We start from the raw sequence: 17605 nt of genomic DNA on the forward strand, positions 1-17605 counted from the left end.
ATGTTCATTTAGTATGCTATTTAAGGAAATTGTGAAATTTGTAATATACTTAGGAGGATTTTAACCCCTGTGTTTATGAACAAAAACTTGCTGCTTAAAAGCAAAGGTCTCCTAAAATCAAAAAAACTCCTAATCGTTATGAAAATGATAAGAATCATGGATTCAAAAGGAGTCGAATCTAATAGGAGAACTAAAGAACATGGGGAAATTGAAGAGTGCCAGATAAAAGCTGGTTTTCATCCAATCCAGTGGTCTTCACATCATGTTCCCTAGAGCCTCAGGACTGCATAATTGTACCTCAAAGTTTATCATGGGATGAGAGGCAGCCATAACAGGTGATAATCTGAGCCCCCTTATGGTTTTAACCACAAAAATTCTACTTTTCTATTCTAAATGTTGGGTTCTACCAAAAATTACACTTGAAGAAAAGAATTTACTACTGAAAATGAAGATTGTAAACCACACATCTACACCATTAAAGACTTTATATATAACACGGGGATATCATAATCCTGGGGTTTTTTAATGCTTTGGGGATAATTCACAAATTTGTATTTTGAGAAAATTGTTAGAAGTATCAAAGGTTTCTAGAGCAACAATAGGTAATTATCCTGTACCTGGCGAATAGGATCTCTGCTGTTATGAGTTAGCATCAGAGGTAGCTGAGCTATACTATTAAAATAATCTTATCTAATAATATCAACATACATTTCCTTGGAGCAACTCTCCACTGAAGTCCAGGCTTTGACTTGGCTTTTTGTAGTTGTGGGAATGAAAAGCTTTGGACAAATAATATTTAAAATAGGCATTAGCAAAAAGGCCCACTTGCCCTTCTCTGTCTACAGCAGGAAGTGCCTTGCAGAGTAATGTCTGTGGCATTGAACTATGCTAGATAGATAGGATTTGATTGGCCTGTGGATCCAAAGTGCTTAGAAAATTCTTCAGAAAGTGGAGACAGGCAGATCTTTGATGTTGAGGGTAAGTTGTTTGGACACAGGAGGCAATGCTGTGCAGAGCATGTGTGAGCATCAAAGTTAGAGCTTGGTAGCAAGGAATGCTGTCTACAAAATGGAACTCATTTCCCCAAGCCAAGAAGCAGCTTAAAGAAACCCTTTGGATGCTGAGTTGCTTGAATGACCTTAGAGTTGCTAAAAGAACCCTCTAAGGTCATGTGAAGCTGACGTAGTCTTCAGGCTCATTTATTCTGTGGAAACATCACATAGTTTAACAACCATATGAGCAAGTGAAGTTTTCAGGTTTTATCAGAGTTGGATTTTTTTCCACGCCATATAATTATATTGCTTCTCTTGCCTCCTGGTTTGGTTATGGCTTTTCTCTAGACCAGCGGAGCCCCTATTGGTTAATTTGTTCTCTAATAATACCAATTCATCTTTCAAGGACCCCTGAAGCCAATTATGCTATTTTGTAAAGTTCCGTAAGTTAAGCCTTTACAAGTTCTGCTGTGAGCATCAAGGGATAAATCCCTCCGTTAAAAGAATCTTCAAATATTAAAAAAAAAAAATTTCTGCCTAAAATACAATACGAACAAAAGAAAAAAAAAATCCTATCCTTCCTCCTTTACTGCCCAGCTCCCTTTTCCCCACGGTCACGGAGGAAATCAGCCTTGCCAACTAGGCAGCATGTGCTCCTCCATGCAGGGGGCCCATTTGCGCTCCTGAGTGTTGGTCAAGCCAGGGGTATCAAGACCCCGGGGGCAGAGGGATCCCAGAAAGTGAGGAAGCATTTAGATTACTGAGATTCACTCCCCAAAGAGTAAGAAAAAACCAAGCTGATAAAGAAAAGGCCATAAGAGACAGCAAGTCAGATATATTTTGAGAGTAAGATGGGAGAGAGGCTGAGTAGTAAATTGTGTGACATTAAACCGAGTGAGGTAGCGTGGGAGAGGAATGGGAAGAAACCAAAGTTCAGGCAGAACGCGGGAGGCGGTGCTGAACGGCTGCCCTTCAGAGGAACCCTTCCCCTGGACAGGGCTTTTCAAACTCTGGATCTTGTTAAAATGCAATTTTAGGGGCCTGGAGTGAGGCCCTGAGATTCATTTCCAACATGCTCCCCAGTAATACTTGGGGAGCTGAGCAAACCAAATTGTGAATGACAAGTTTATAAAACGTCCATTCCTATTTACTAATTTTTATTATTTTTTTAAATTTCTCCCACCCCCTCGCTGCTGGTGTCCATCCTCCGCCCTCCGTGTATGTTCATTGTGTGCACATTTTCTTTTTAGGAGGCACCAGAAGTCGCACGTTGGAGGGAGGCGCCCAGTGGCCTGAGCCACCTCTGCTCCCCATTCCTAATTTTTTTTTGACTGTCCTTCCAGACACAGTCATTGCATATATAATCATAATATGTCCAATAAGATGTTTAATAGGTATAATGGCATGCCACAAAAATCTTCAGCAAATTTGGTTTTATTTCTCAGCATGTCTTGGAAACCATTCTTTATCAATAGCTTTATCAATATAACAGTATTCTATTACATAAATGCATCAAAATCATTCTTTGCTATCATAAAACTCTGTTTTTACAAAAATGCTGCAATGAGCATTCTTGAAAAATGACTAACGTGTGAATTTGTTTGTGGTGTAAATATTTAAACAAGAAAATATTGGTCATAGGGTATGTAAATTTTTCCTTTTAAAAAGATCAACTTTATTGATACATTTTAATAAATCATACAATTTATCCAAAAAAACAACTTTATTGATACATTTTAATAAAGCATACAATTTATCATAGGGTATATAAATTTTTACTTTTAAAAAAATCAACTTTATTGATACATTTTAATAAAGCATACAATTTATCCAAAGTGTACAATCAATGGTGTTTGGTAAACTCACATATTTGTGTGTTCATCACTTCAATCATTATTAAAGAATGTTCATTATTTCAATAATAATAATAAACAAAAAACAGACAAACAAGAAAATTCCTTGTCTGTCAGTATCTCTGTCTTCCCTGCTGTACATAGCTGCTGTTTCTGGCTATTCTTGCACAATTATTTATTTGTTTATTAAGGAGGTTTACTGAGATATATTCATATACAATATGATCTATCCAAAGTATATAAATAATGGTTTTAAGTATAAACTCAATGCTGTACATTTATCATCTCAAAAACTTTGGAATAATTTCATTACTCCAAAACCGAAGACCCCACACCCCTTAGCATTCCTTCTTCAGATCTACATAACCACTAAACTAATTTCACCTTTATACATTGATTTATATTTACATTTTATATAAATGGAATCATACAATATGTAGTACTCTATGTTTGGTCTCTTTCACTTAGTATAATGTTGTTTTCTTTTGTCTGATATTAAAATTGTGTAGTATTAACCTATATTTGTTCAGCTTCAAAGGAATATAGTCTATATATGCAATTTTACCCATATTTATATTTCACAATTCACATAATATATTTAGTTCAAAATAGGGCAATCATACAATATTTGTCCTTTTGTGTCTGGCTTACTTCACTCAACATAATGTCTTCCAGGTTCATCCATGTTGTTATATGTTTCATAACTTCATTTCTTTTTCTTACTGCTGTATAATATTCATCATGTATATACTCCACAATTTTGTTTATTCATTCATTAGTTGATGGGCAACTGGATTTTTTCCAATTTTTGGTTATCATGAATAATGCTACTATGAGCATTGGTGTGCAAATGAATATTTGTGTCACTGTTCTCAGTACTTCTGGGTATATACCTAGCAATGGTATTGCTGGGTCCCATGGCAAATCTGTATGCAACTTCCTTAGGAACTGCCAGTCTTCTACAGTGGTTGTACCATTCTACATTCCCATCTCTCCACATCCTCTCCAACATAAACAGTTTTCCAACTTAATAATAGCAGTCAGTCTAATAGGTGTGAAAATATCTCATTGTGGTTTTGATTTGCATTTCCTTAATTGCCAGTGATATTGAACATACTTTCATGTGCTTCTTTGCCATTTGCATTTCTTCTTTGGACAATTGTCTTTTCAAGTCTGTTGCCCATTTTTTAATTGGATAGCTTGTCTTTTTATAGTTGAGTTGTATAATCATCTTCTATATCATGGATATTAAATCCTTATCAGATATGTGATTGCCAAATATTTTCTCCCACTGAGTTGACTGCTTTTTTACCCTTTTGACAAAGTCCTTTGAGGTGCAAAAATATAGATGTGAGGGTCAATTTCTGAATTCTCGATTCAGTTCCATTGGTCAATCTGTCAGTCCTCATGCCAGTACCATGCTGTTTTTACCACCATAGCTAAGTAATATGCTTTAAAGTCAGGAAGTCAGAGACCTCCAATTTACTAATTTTTAAAGGCATTTTTGGCTATTGGAGGACACTTACCCTTCCAAATAAATTTGATTACTGGTTTTTCGATTTCTGCAAAATAGGCCATTGGGATTTTTATTGGGATTGCATTGAATCTCTAAATTAGTTCAGGTAGAATTGATATCTTAATGATATTTTGTCTTCCAATCCATGAACACAGAATGCCCTTCCATTTATTTAAGTCTTCTTCAATTTCTTTTAGCAATATTTTGTAGTTTTCTGAATACAGGTCCTTTATGTCTTTGGTTAAGTTTACTCCTAAATATTTGACTGTTTTAGTCTCTATTATAAATGGAATTTTTTTTCTGATTTCCTCCTCAGAATGCACATCATTCTGTTTGTAGTGTATAGAAACACTAATGATTTTTGCATATTAATCTTTTATTCACCCAAGTTGCCGAACTTGTCTATTAATTATAAATCTTTGTTGTGGATTTTCAGAATTTTCTAGATATAGAATCATGTCACAATGCATAGTAAAAGTTTTACTTCTTCTCTTCCTATTTGGATGCCTTTTATTTGCCTAATTGCTTTAGCTAGAACTTCTACCATACTATTGAGTAATAATGGTGGCAATGGGCATCCTTATCTCATTCCTGATCTCAGCAGGAAAGCTTTCAGTCTTTCACCATTGAGTACAATTCTAGACGTAGGTTTTTTTGTATATGCACTTTATCATATTGAGAAAGCTTCCTTCTATTTCTATCTTTTGGAGTGTTTTTATCCAGAAAGGGTGCTATATTTTGTTCAAATGTCTTTTCTGCATCAATCATGAAGATTATGTGATTTTTCTTCTTAAATTTATCAATGTAGTTTATTTATAATAATTGATTTTCTTGTGTTGAACCACCCTTGCATATCTGAGATAAACTCGATTGTAGTGTATAATTCCTTTAATGTGCTTTTGAGTTCTGTTTGCAAGTATTTTGTTGAGGATTATTCCATCTACATTCTTTAGAGATATTGGTCTGTGATTTATTTTTCACAGTATCTTTATCTGATTTTGATATTAGGGTGATATTAGCTTCATAGAATGAGTTTAGTAGCGTTCTTACCTGTTCAATTTTTTGAAAGTGCTTGAGCAAGATTAGTATTAGGTTGTCTATGAATGATTGGTAGAATTCACCTGTGAAGCCATCTGGTTTTGGGCTTTTCATCTTTTGGAGGATTTTGATGACTGTTTCAATCTCTTCACTTGGGTTGGTTTGTTGAGGACTTCCATTTTTTCTAGGGTCAGTGTAGGTGGTTTGTGTGTTTCTAGGAATTTGTCCATCTCGTCTACCTTTTCTAGTTTTTTGGCATACAGTTGTTCATAGTATCCTCTTATGACCTCTTTTATTTCTGTGGGGTTAGTAGTAATGTCCCTCCTTCCTCTCATTTCTGATTTTATTTATTTGTGTCTTCTTTCTTTTTTTCTTTGTCAGTCTAGCTAAGAGTTTGTCAATTTAGTTGATATCTTCAAAGAACCCACTTTCAGTTTTGTTGATTCTCTCTATTGTTTTTTTGTTCTCAATTTCATGTGTTTCTGCTCTGATCTTTATTATTTCTTTCCTTCAGCTTGATTTTGAATTCATTTGCTGTTCTTTTTCTAGTTCCTCCAGGTGTTCAGTTAGGTCTTCAAATTTATCACTTTCTTCTGTTTTAATGTAAGTATTGAGGACTATAAATTTCCATTTGAGCACTGCCTTTGTGGTGTCCCATAGGTTTTGATATATTGTGCTCTCCTTTTCAGTCATCTCAAGATATTTGCTGAATTCTCTTGCAATTTCTTTTGACCCACTGATTATTTAAGACTGTTGTTTATCTCCATATATTTATGAATTTTCCCTTTTTCCATCCATTATTGATTTCTAGCATTATTCCATTATGAACAGAGAAATTGTTCTGTATAATTTCAATCTTTTTAAATTTATTGAGACTTGTCTTGTGACCCAACATATAGTCTATCTTGGAGAAGGATCTGTGAGCACTTGAAAAGAATGTATATCCTGCTCTTTTGGGGTATAATGCTCTATAGATGTCTGTTAGGTCTAGTTTCTTTTTTTTTATCCTCTGTCCAGACATTCTATCCAATACTGAGAGTAGTGTATTGAAGTCTCCAACTATTATTGCAGAGACATCTATTTCTCCCTTCAGTTTTGCCAGTGTGTGCCTCACATATCTTGAAGCATTCAGATTAAGTGCACAAATATTCAATATAATTATTCTTCTTGTTGAATTGCCCCTTGTATTAATATATAATGTCTTTCTTCATCCCTTATAACAATTTTGCATTTAAAATTTATTTTGTCCAATATTAGTATCACTACTCCAGCCCATTTTTGGTTACTATTTGAGTGGAATCTTTTTTCCATCCTTTCACTTTTAACCTGGCTGTGTCCTTACATTGAAGTGAGTCTCTTGTAGATAACATATAAATGGCTCCTACCTTTTCATCCATTCTAGCAGCCTATGGCTTTTGACCAGGGAGTTCAAGCCATTAACATTCAATGTTATTATTGTAAAGGCATAAGGTACTTCATCCATTTTGACTTGGCTTTCTGTTTTCATATCATACTATTGTCTACTTTTTTACCCTTTACTTTACCCTTTCTAATAATCTTCATTTCTACATTCTTCTCCAAGTCTCTTGCCCTTTTTTTTTTTCCTTTCAGGCTGGCCACACTCCCTTTAGTATCTCTTGTAATTCTGGTCTTTTGGTAACAGATTCTATCAGTTTTGTCTGTGAAGATTTTAAATTCCCCTTCATTTTTGAAGGACAGCTTTGCTGGATATAGAATTCTTGGCTGGCAGTTTCTATCTTTCAGTACATTAAACACATCATACCACTTTCTCCTCTTCTCCATGGTTTCTGATGAGAGGTCAGCACTTAATCTAATCACGTTTCCCTAGTATGTGATGCTTATCTTTTCTCTTGCTGCTTTCAGTATCTTTTCTTTATCTCTGATATTTGTCATTCTGAATAGTAGGTATCTTGGGGTAGGTCCATTAGGATTTATTTTGTTTGGGGTGTGTAGTCCTTTGATATTGATATTTATGTCTTTCATAAAGGTAGGGAACTTTTCAGTCATTATTTCTTCAAATATTCTTTCTTCCCCTTTTCCATTTTCTTCTCCTTCTGAGACTCTGATAATGTGTATGTTTTTGTGTTTTGCATTGTTATGCTTCTGTTCCGTCTTTTCCATTCTCTTCTCTTTCTTTTCTCCTGTATTGTTGAGATCTATCTTCAAAATCACTAGTTCTCTTTGAGCAATTCAGATCTGCTCTTATGTGCCTCTAATGTATTTTTAATCTTATCCACTGTCTTTCTTTGCCATAAGGTTTGTTACTTTTCTTTGCAGACTTTCAAATTGTTCTTTATGCTCACCCAGTGTCATCTTTTTTTTTTTTTAAGATTTATTTCTCTTCCCTTCCCCACCCCAGTTGTCTGTTCTCTGTGTCTGTTTGCTGCATCTCCTTCTTTGTCCACTTCTATTGTCAGCGGCATGGGAATCTGTGTTTCTTTGTTGCATCATCTTGTTGTGTCTGCTCTCCGTGTGTGCGGCACCATTCCTGGGCAGGCTGCACTTTCTTTCGTGCTGAGTGGCTCTCCTTATCGGGCACACTCCTTGCGTGTGGGGCTCCCCTATGTGGGGGACACCCCTGTGTAGCAGGGCACTCCTTGCACGCATCAGCACTGCGCATGGGCCAGCTCCACACAGTTCATGGAGGCCCGGGGTTTGAACCGTGGACCTCCCAAGTCGTAGACAGATGCCCTAACCACTGGGCCAAGTCTGCCACCCCAGTGTCTTCTAAATATCCTTTCTTTAGTCATATTTTCTTTCAATTCTTTTATTTGATTTAGTAGAGTTGTGTGATTAATCACTGATTAATTGTCTTAAATCCTGTATCTCTTCAGGGTATTTGGTTTGTTTCTTTGGCTGGGTCATTTCTTCCTGTTTCCTAGAATGGCTTGTAATTTTTTGTTGATATCTAGGCATCTGAATATGTTGGTGGATTTACTCTGAAGACCAATTTCTCTCTCTTACCTATTGTTATTATTTTTTTCACTGCTCTTCCTTGATGTTTGGTTCAACCTATCCAAAGTTTTTAAAAATTGCCCAGCTTAAGTTATCAAAATCATGCCAGGGACTCACTAGTGGGGTGTGGAATTTCTCCCACGAGTTAGAGAACAGAGAAATCCAATTGCAGTTTCTGCAATTTTCAGGCCATCCTGCAAATGGTGCCCATTGGCGCATCTTTCCACAGAGGTGTATCTCTCCATTTTCCTTTGTTTTGGTCTGGTCAAAGGTGAGATTCAAAGTGAACTCTGCTAACTGAATTCACTGAAGAAAAGCCCCCTGACTCTCCCTTCCCCTTTTCCCTTTTAAAACCTGACAGGGAGGAGGACTTTTTTTCCCTGCTCTCAAGTCAGCTGCAATGAACCAGGTGTTTTACCCCTGCTTAATATGTCAGGGAATGGGGGAGGCAAGCCCTTCCTGGTGACCAGGAGGCTCAGTAACTCACAGTTTGTTGTTTAGGGTACTTCATCTCTCTGTCCCTTAGCCTTCTGGGAGTTGGGAAGCACTGTCCTTGTCTGACCCCCAAAGCCAATCTCTTAGGCAGATTTTGGTTCTTTCTCTGTTGTTTTTGTGAGAGAGCTGAGTCTTGTCTGCCCAGTCCAATGCCATCTTCCCACAATCCTTAAATTTTCACTTTTCATAGCAGCTGACAAAGATTCTAAAAAAACTTTTACAGATTCACATGCCCATTGAAAATTGGTAAGAGGTCCTGTTTCTACACACTCCCAAAGGAATATTACAATATAAAATGAACCAAGGTACTCTGATAGGTTAACACTCTCTGAAGTTTTATTTGAGGATAAGCATATTTTCTTATATTTAGAAGCTATTTGTATTTTCTTTTTTTTCTGAGTGTATTACCCATCTTTCTATAAAGTCTTTGGTATTTTTATTATTTATTCATTAGAGTTCACATATCTCTTGGAGGTTAGCTTTGTTAACATATACAATGAAATACATTTTATTGGGGTATGTTGTTTGTCTTTTGACTTCATTTATGGTATTTTAACTATGCATATATTTTAATTTATATGCAAAGTTATTAATATTTCATATATTGCTTCTGGGTATTATGTCTTGTTTCACAGATGTTTCCTCCTAGAAGATGAATATTTTCCTTATATTTTCTTCTCTTACTTGTATGGTATCACATTTTGTGTTAAAATCTTTAAACCATCTTATTTATTTTGTATAAATAGTGAAATAGAGACTCAAGTTCCTATCCTTGCCTCCATGGCTGATCAAATGTTCCAAATTCTTTTGTTTCTATTGTCCATTTTTATTACACACTAATTTCCCCATGCATTGGGTCTAATTATCTAGTACAAAAAAAAATTATTGCTGCTGTACTATGTTTAGCACTAGGATGTCCTAGATCCTTATTATTCTTTTTTTTTTTGAATTTTCTAACCATCTTGTAAGCTTGAATCTGTGAATCTAGTGTCAAAAATTTATTGGTAGTATTTTGAGAGAACCAGATTTAAATTTTTGAATTAATTAAAGGAGAACACCTATCTCATGCGTTCTAATGGGGGTGATATCACTTCCAAAAGGGCAAAAATTGGTTCTTGGTGGGCCAAAAACTTACACTTTCTCTTTATAAAGCACAGAGACACATACATTTAGGAAACAGTTATAGAGTATACATGTGGTATTAAAATTTCTCAACATGGGAGCAATATGTAAAAATAATCTAAAAATGTCTAAAGGTTTCTTAGGGGAAAAAAGATTGAGAAACACTGTTTTATCCATATAAACCTGATCATTCTTATCTTAGAAACAGTTGTTTTTCCATTTTTATTTAAGGCTTTTAGACCCAATAGTGTTTTAAATTTTTCTTCAAATAGATCTGGGCATTTTCTTTCCTTGTATTTTCCAACTTTATTACTTATGTTTAAGAAAGCAATTAAATTTTGTATATTAATTTTGTACAGTCAAACTATAGCATTTCTCATTGTAATAGTGTTTTGTTTTTTCATATTTTGTGTTAAAATAATATTATCTGCAAATAATGATAATATAGCATCATCCCTTCTTAACTTTTATGATTTTATTCTTCTATTTGGGATGAGGGATTGCTAGGACCTCCAGGACAATATAAATAATAGTATTCATGGGAGGCATCTTTGGCATGTATCTGACTTTAATGGAAATTTTTCTGGTATTTCACCCTTAAGTTCATGATAATTCAATATTATCATTAAGGAAATATCTATTTTAAAAGTCCTAAAATAACTTTATCAAGGGCCTATGTGGCATTTGTGGAGATGGTCAAATGACTTCTTACCTTTGATATATTATATGCATACCATGTAAATAGATTACATATGTTGAATCATCCCTGCGTTCCTGGTTTGACCTCCAGTGGTTGTGCCATATTATTCCTGTTGTATGTGGCTGTGCTTTATTCAACAATACTTTACTTTTTATTTTTGCCAACAATAACATATGTGAGAGTTTTACTTCATTTTATTATGCCATCTTATTTGGCAGACTTTGGTTAACAGTATGTTAACATACATAAAATCTCTTTTTTTCTCCATCGGAAATATTTTCAAATAGAATCAGAGTTACTTATTTCTTAAGATTTTATAGATTAGCCAGTGAAAATGCCTGGATCAGGCTCTTTTAATGGTGATAGCCCCTTGACAACTTTTTCTATCTATTCCAGGATATGTTTTTGTTGTTGCTTTTAACCACTTCAAAAGCTTTTATTGAACTGAATTTCCGAAGCACAGATATTGGAGACAATTTGTAAAGACTGAATTTTTGCAGGGCCATTTTGGCTCTATTGTATTAAGTCAAACAATAGGTAACTAGAGAGACCCTGCTCATGTAGGGTCTCTGAAGGATGGACATTTATAAAAGGCATGGGCCAGTGACATTGGTGGGGCCTGCCTTTCCTCAGGTTTCTACCTCATGACCCTGTCCATGGAACCCACAGACCAGTAGTTATCATCCCAGGTGAGGAACCAGCCCGCAAAGGAAGGATGCTTCATGACAGCAATGGGAATCCATCTATCCCGATTAGCTGTGTCCATATTAATGTACCAATTAACAGATATCAAGGCTTCTCTCTTTTCCTCTTCTTGTGAATCCTTTTCAACCCAGAGAAAGATTTAAGGCCCAGGTGTCCAGGAGCATGATGCCATTAGAGGCTAGATCTCCCCACATGTGCTTGCCAGGCATCTCTTTCATCACAAAATGTCCAATCTTATTTACTAGAGCAAGCAAAGAGGCAAGGAAGATGGGCATCCAACTCCTCATTCTTCAGCCATGGAAATAGGTGGTCTTTTCACCAGGTCGTTCCAGAAGCAGTCTTGCTGCCTTCTGCCACCTGCATAAGCTGGGTCCATAGCACCCTGTAGAGGTCCTGAGCCCTGGCTTCTTTGCCTCGCTGGCTCAGCACACACCACACAAATAGGCAGCTGAGGAGGTTTTCAGGACAAAGGCATCACTGGAGTTCAGAGCACCAGCCTCAGGGTTCACCTCAATGCTTCTGGTGGCTCCAGAGCTACTGGTCAGACCTGGACCAGGTGGGTACTGGCAAAGGAGCTGTCTGCCCACCCTTGGGGGAGATGCCACCTTATAGATGGTCATGGTCTTCCTGCCCAGTATGTGCATGAGGTGGGCAGGCTCCTTGCCTTGACCCACACAGCTCTGGACAGAGGTATCTCCCAGCTCCTTATCCAGCTGGGTAATCAGAGTGGCAGGTGCAGCAAACTCATCCTGGGTAGACTGGCTTCCCTGCCAGTCTGTTCCTGGAAGCCACCATGACAATAATTGTGTAAAATGATATAGCTGTCTCCGCCATAGACCTACCCCTATATGGCAGGGCTCATAGGCAATTTGTTGGTGCCTTCAATTCTCCAGACTCATTTCAGGCCTGTGCCATCATCTTCCATGCTGTGCTGGGTGGCCATGGCAGTGGAGATATGCTGGGTGGCAGTGGGAAAGGACCATCCATAGCCCTGGATTGACAATGTGACTGGAAAGACCGGCTAGGCCTGGATCATCGTCTGGTCTGGGTCCCACCTGTTCTTGTAAAAGTGCTTGAATGGTGGAGACTTGGCTTTGCTTGGGGTAACCCATCTTAGAGATTAAATCAGAGGCTCTTTTGAGAGCAGCCTTCTTCTCCATGGTGGCCTGCTTGCCTTTCCAGACAAAGATTTTCCCATCGATTCCATGGCCAAGACAAAGCAGTCCTCTGACCTCAGGGTCCTCTGGGAAAAGGGGTTCTCATCAGCCATGAGGGAGATTGACATGGTGTCTGTGCCATTGAAGACCTTGTAGAGCTGGCTTGTGTTTGGCCCCATCATCCTTGGCTGTGCCCTCTATACCTGTGGACAGAACTGGCTTGGGACCCAACACATGGAACATCATCCCGGGCTCAGTGCCCTCCTCGGGCCTGGTCACTCTGCTCAATGACCCAAATGCCCTTGGACACCTGCATGGCCTCAGTCTCTCAAATTGGTTGGTGTTGGAGCCACCCAGCTGGTAAGTGTTGTTGCCCAGGTGTAGGATGAAGTGATGGCTGTTGTTGAAGCTCTCCCAAACACATGTACCTCAGTGGCATGGACCACATGCTGCTCTTTGATCTGGAAAAATCTCTGCACCACCACTTCATTGGGTACCACAAGCTTGAATCCCAATGTCATACCTCCTTTCTTGTGCTTGAGGTCAAACTTGAAATAGTCAAGGAATATGACTTACTTGAAGCCCTGGACCTCACAGTGCTGTACTGCCCAGCTATTCAAGTAGCCATCCAGCTGCATCATGGAGGTGGCAGCCACCCTGCTCTCATTCTAACTGCACTCATGGCCCAACCTATATGAAAATAGTACTGCAGATTCCCATTCCTTAGCTGCAATGTCTTTAGGATGACATAGTCATTGCCTATGAAGAAGGTTGTTAGGTATGGGCACCAAATAGAATTTCCACACACCAGACCTGCAGGCAAGACTTCTTGCCTACCTTGGAGAACTCAGTGTGTTCCATCACCATGCTGCTGGGCTCACAGGGCTGTGCAGGATAGAGAGCCACTCCACGGGGAGGCTCTTTGACAGAAGCCAGAGCTCTGAACAAAGGGGAGTGATCAGCTCCACCTGCTGCTGAGGCACTGGCGACAGCAGCTACTGGGTCCAGTTGTGCTCAACTGGTTCCATGTGGTGGAGTGGGACACTCCCAGGATATGTTTTAGTAATTTATTTCTTTCAACCCAAGCTTCAAATTTATTTCTACAGAGTTGAGCAAAGTATTCTAAATTTTTTTTTCAGTTTCTTTGTATCTGAGCCTGTTTTTTCTATTCTACTAAAAATTCTGTGCATTTGTACTTTCTGCCTGCTCCCCCCCTCCCCCACATGCTTTATTCTTTATTAGGTTAGCTGATGGTTCTCTCCCTTTCTCTCTCTCTCTCTCTTTCTGTCTCCACCTCTTGCTCTCATTTTCTTTCTCTTTTTTAATCTCAATTAGCCAACTCTTAGACTCGATTACAGGTTTTATTTCCTGATCTATATTTATTTATTTCTACTTTCATATTTACATTTGTCTTCCTTCTTTCTTTATATTTATTTTATTGTCTTTTTCCAAATTGCTAAAAGTTTAATACTTCATTCATTTTGTATGTGTGGGTGTAAAGAAAACATTTATGTTTGTGTGGGAAAAGAAGATTTTAAGAATGCATTAGAAGCTAGAGATTGGAAATGTTTTTGCTACTCTTATTTGCTGCACTGCTTTCCTTTCTGTGTGATACAATATACAAATCAGGCCACATGGGGCCCCACATTTTTAAAGCATTATTCAAATGGACTTTAAGAAGATTAAATGTTTTCCGTAGTTTAATGACATTTCAAAAAGAAAGAGGACATACTTAGGTGATATGATGGAATTCCTGACCCTTCCATACATGTCACTTTGTCTTCACTCCTCCCTGAGAGACAATTTCTGGACTTGGTTGGAGGTGTTTAAGGAGCTCTCACTCAACATTGGGGCACCCTTTAGGATGTCTTCCTTGTCCTGCTCTGACCTTGTGGCCCCATTCCAATGTGATATCTCTTGCCTTGTAAGTCCACTCCTTGTACCTCAGATCTGCAAATAGATCACTGTCTGGTTGCCTGGACTTGAGCACTTCTTTTGATAACATGCTTCCATCAATCTCCATTAAAGTGACATCCTGCCTTGATCTCCACAACCTTCTCCAACCTGTCCAGCAGATAGGAGACCTCTGCATTCAAACCATCCTGCAAGGTCGGGCCTTTTTATTGCTCAACAGACTTCTGTAAGATCATTTATTTACTCACTCATTCATCAAATATTTTCTGAGCGCCTGCCCTGAGTCAAGTGGTATACTTGACAGTAGAGATGCAAAAAGAAAGCACACAGCCTCTGGGAAGGTGATCTACTGACAGGAATCGTCACAACTGATTACATCTAGATCCTCAGGTGCTGTGGTACCACAGATCGGGTACCACAAGATCTGTGGTAGATTGAATCACGTATCCCAAAAAAGACATGTTCCTAATCTTGATCCAAGTTCCTCTGAGTGTGAACTCATTTATAAATAGGACCATTTGCAGATGTATTATCAGTTAAGGTGTGGACTCATCTGTGAATAGGATCATCTGAGATCCTTGTTAGAAGTGACCAAACTGAATGAGGGCAGGCCTTCATCTGTATGATTGGAGGCCTTGCTAAGACAGGAAATTGGGACACAATCAAAGGAGGGAGAAGTCAGTGAAAACCCGAAGAGCAGACACAGGGAGAGAGAGATGGCCATGCAACGGGAGGCAGTGGTACAAGCCAAGGAACCCCAAGGACTATGCCAAGCCAGCATGGAGTGGTCCAGACATTGGGGGGAAATCATGGTTTTGCTGACACTTTGATTTGGGACTTCTTGCCACTGAAACCATGAGACAAAAAGTTCTTGTGGTTTAAACCCACCTAACGAGAGGTATTTGGCGTAGTACCCTTGCAATATCCTCAAATCTCATGCAGGTTTTGCTAGTTGCTTGCCTCAGTGGTGATATGTAGGCTAGTTCCATGACCTCTTGAGGGTTATTTTCTCTTTTTGTTTTTGTTTTTTTAACTTGGTCTGCCCATGTGTCACAATGCCTTCCCCCATCCCTTTTAAAATCAGGTCTTGGTTCCACATACATTGCTTCTTCTGCTACAATTAAGACTTCCACTCTTGATTTGCCAGAGGCCATATCTAGTACTATATACTAATTCTGTATGTTCTTTGCTGATAAAGAAAAGCAAGCTTAGGAGAGAAATATATATGTTATTCACTAAATATGTGCTACAGTTGCCCTGAGGCATGTTTGCTTTATTTTACTTTAAGTACTGTACTTTGAGTTCTCAGACAATTTGCCTTCTCAGAGAGAAAGACAGAAAAAGATTCCCAGCATTCATATGGGTTGGAGCCCAAGATAACTGGAATTTTTCCAAATTTGCAAGCACTGTTATTAAATTAATTTTCTCTAAGAAAAGCATATGCAACAAGTAGAGAACAAAATTATGGCACAAAAATGGGGACACATGACACTCAAATATGTATCTCAACAAACTTAACAAAAGACTGCAAGCCATGGCCCCAGTGGTCAAATCAGCAAATAATAGAAACTGGTTTTTAAATCTAAAGATGCCAAGGGCCTCCTAAATGGGAGAATATCATTATAATTTGACAAAATAAGGTTGAAGATTATTTCTAAAGTGGACCAAGTGGTTTAGATTTAGGAGGGAATTTTCTGTTGTGAATGAGCATCAGCAGGAACTTATCATGCTCTTTCTGTTCTGACGTGGTTCCCAGCATTGCTATAAGGTGATTTCCACCATAGATCCCAAGGGTGCCATTTAAGTGAGACTCTAATGCATTATTATAAAATAGAGAGGAAGTAATGTACTAACTAGTCTCACTTTTTGAAACTCCTCAAAGTAATACTTTTGACACAATGCCAAACATCCAGATGAAAACTGAAAAAAAAAAACAAAAACAATACTCCAGATGTTTTCCCTAAGTAAATGAATAGGGATTACTGTTCTTTTTCTTCCTTTTGGGGAATAACTCATGCCGCGTGATAGAACAAGGACCAGATGAAATGTCAGAGTCAGCAAGGGTCAAGTTGAATCCTTAAAAGAGAATAGCACAAATGAGGATGGGGTGACCAGGACAGTACAAACTGGTCACCAAAACTTCACCTTGGTGGATTTGGTAGATTGAATTTTTAGCCCACATTTCTCACCCCTCCCTGAACCCATTCATTTAGCCATTTAACTCATATAATCTTGCATTTACTCCTGCTGGACACAGAGTGTACTTCCCTACCCCTGATTTTGAACTCAGTCATGACTTAGGTTAGCCAATGGGACATTAGCAGACATGATTCATGCAGAGGTTTAAAATGTACTTGTTTAGGCAACTTACCCTAAACTTCTGCCACAGCCATTAAAGAGACTATTGAAGGTAGCCCACTAATCCAGGGAAAAAAGGAGAGACTCATAGAGCAGACCTGGACCAAACCTGTAGTTTAGAGTCAAGTCCAGCTGAATCAGCCTAGATCAGCCAGTCTCCAGCCAACTTGCAGATGAATGTGAGAGAAGAAATAATTGTGTTTTAAGCCATTCAGGTTTTTTTTTTGGGGGGGGGGGGCAGGGGTTGTTGCATATAATTGTGGTAGAAATAGCTAAATAGTTTACCCATACCCTGGAGTCAAAGTGTTGGGAGATGAATGATGTCTGTAACAGAATCAAGTGTTCACAAAGATGCAGATAGAATCACCTGTTGCTCCAGCCTCCTTGCCTAATACGCTCCACTTCACTTTTTGTTTTGTCATGTCCCTCCTCTAGTTTCTTGGATATGTTGATCACATCCCTCAAGGCACATGATTTTTCTTCTCCCTGCACAAATTCCTATCCTCATACCCTCACCTCTTCCTGAACCTCTTAACATAGCCATTTTCTTCTCAGGGAGCCTTTGTCTCTCAAAGTGTGCCTCAATGGCCTTAAAGGAGAACTATAATATATTGAGCTACAGATCAATGCAAATGACTCTACCATTTTAAACATAAGTTATAAGTGTGAACACAATCTAAAGGAACTTATATGCAAATCATAGACAGTGTCATGGTGAAAATACTCAGGACTACAAACAAAACATTATTTTAACTTAACTGGCCAGGCCTTTGAATTGA

At 38.2% G+C, this 17605-nt stretch overlaps 1 pseudogene; it reads right to left on the bottom strand.

Annotated features, from left to right (window-relative positions):
• Positions 1 to 11329: 11329 nt before the first annotated feature.
• Positions 11330 to 13421, bottom strand: LOC101437399 (gelsolin pseudogene; annotated as a pseudogene).
• Between the last annotated feature and the right edge of the window lie 4184 nt (positions 13422 to 17605).

The sequence above is a fragment of the Dasypus novemcinctus genome, chromosome 7, assembly GCF_030445035.2.
Source record: "Dasypus novemcinctus isolate mDasNov1 chromosome 7, mDasNov1.1.hap2, whole genome shotgun sequence".
NCBI lineage: Eukaryota > Metazoa > Chordata > Mammalia > Cingulata > Dasypodidae > Dasypus > Dasypus novemcinctus.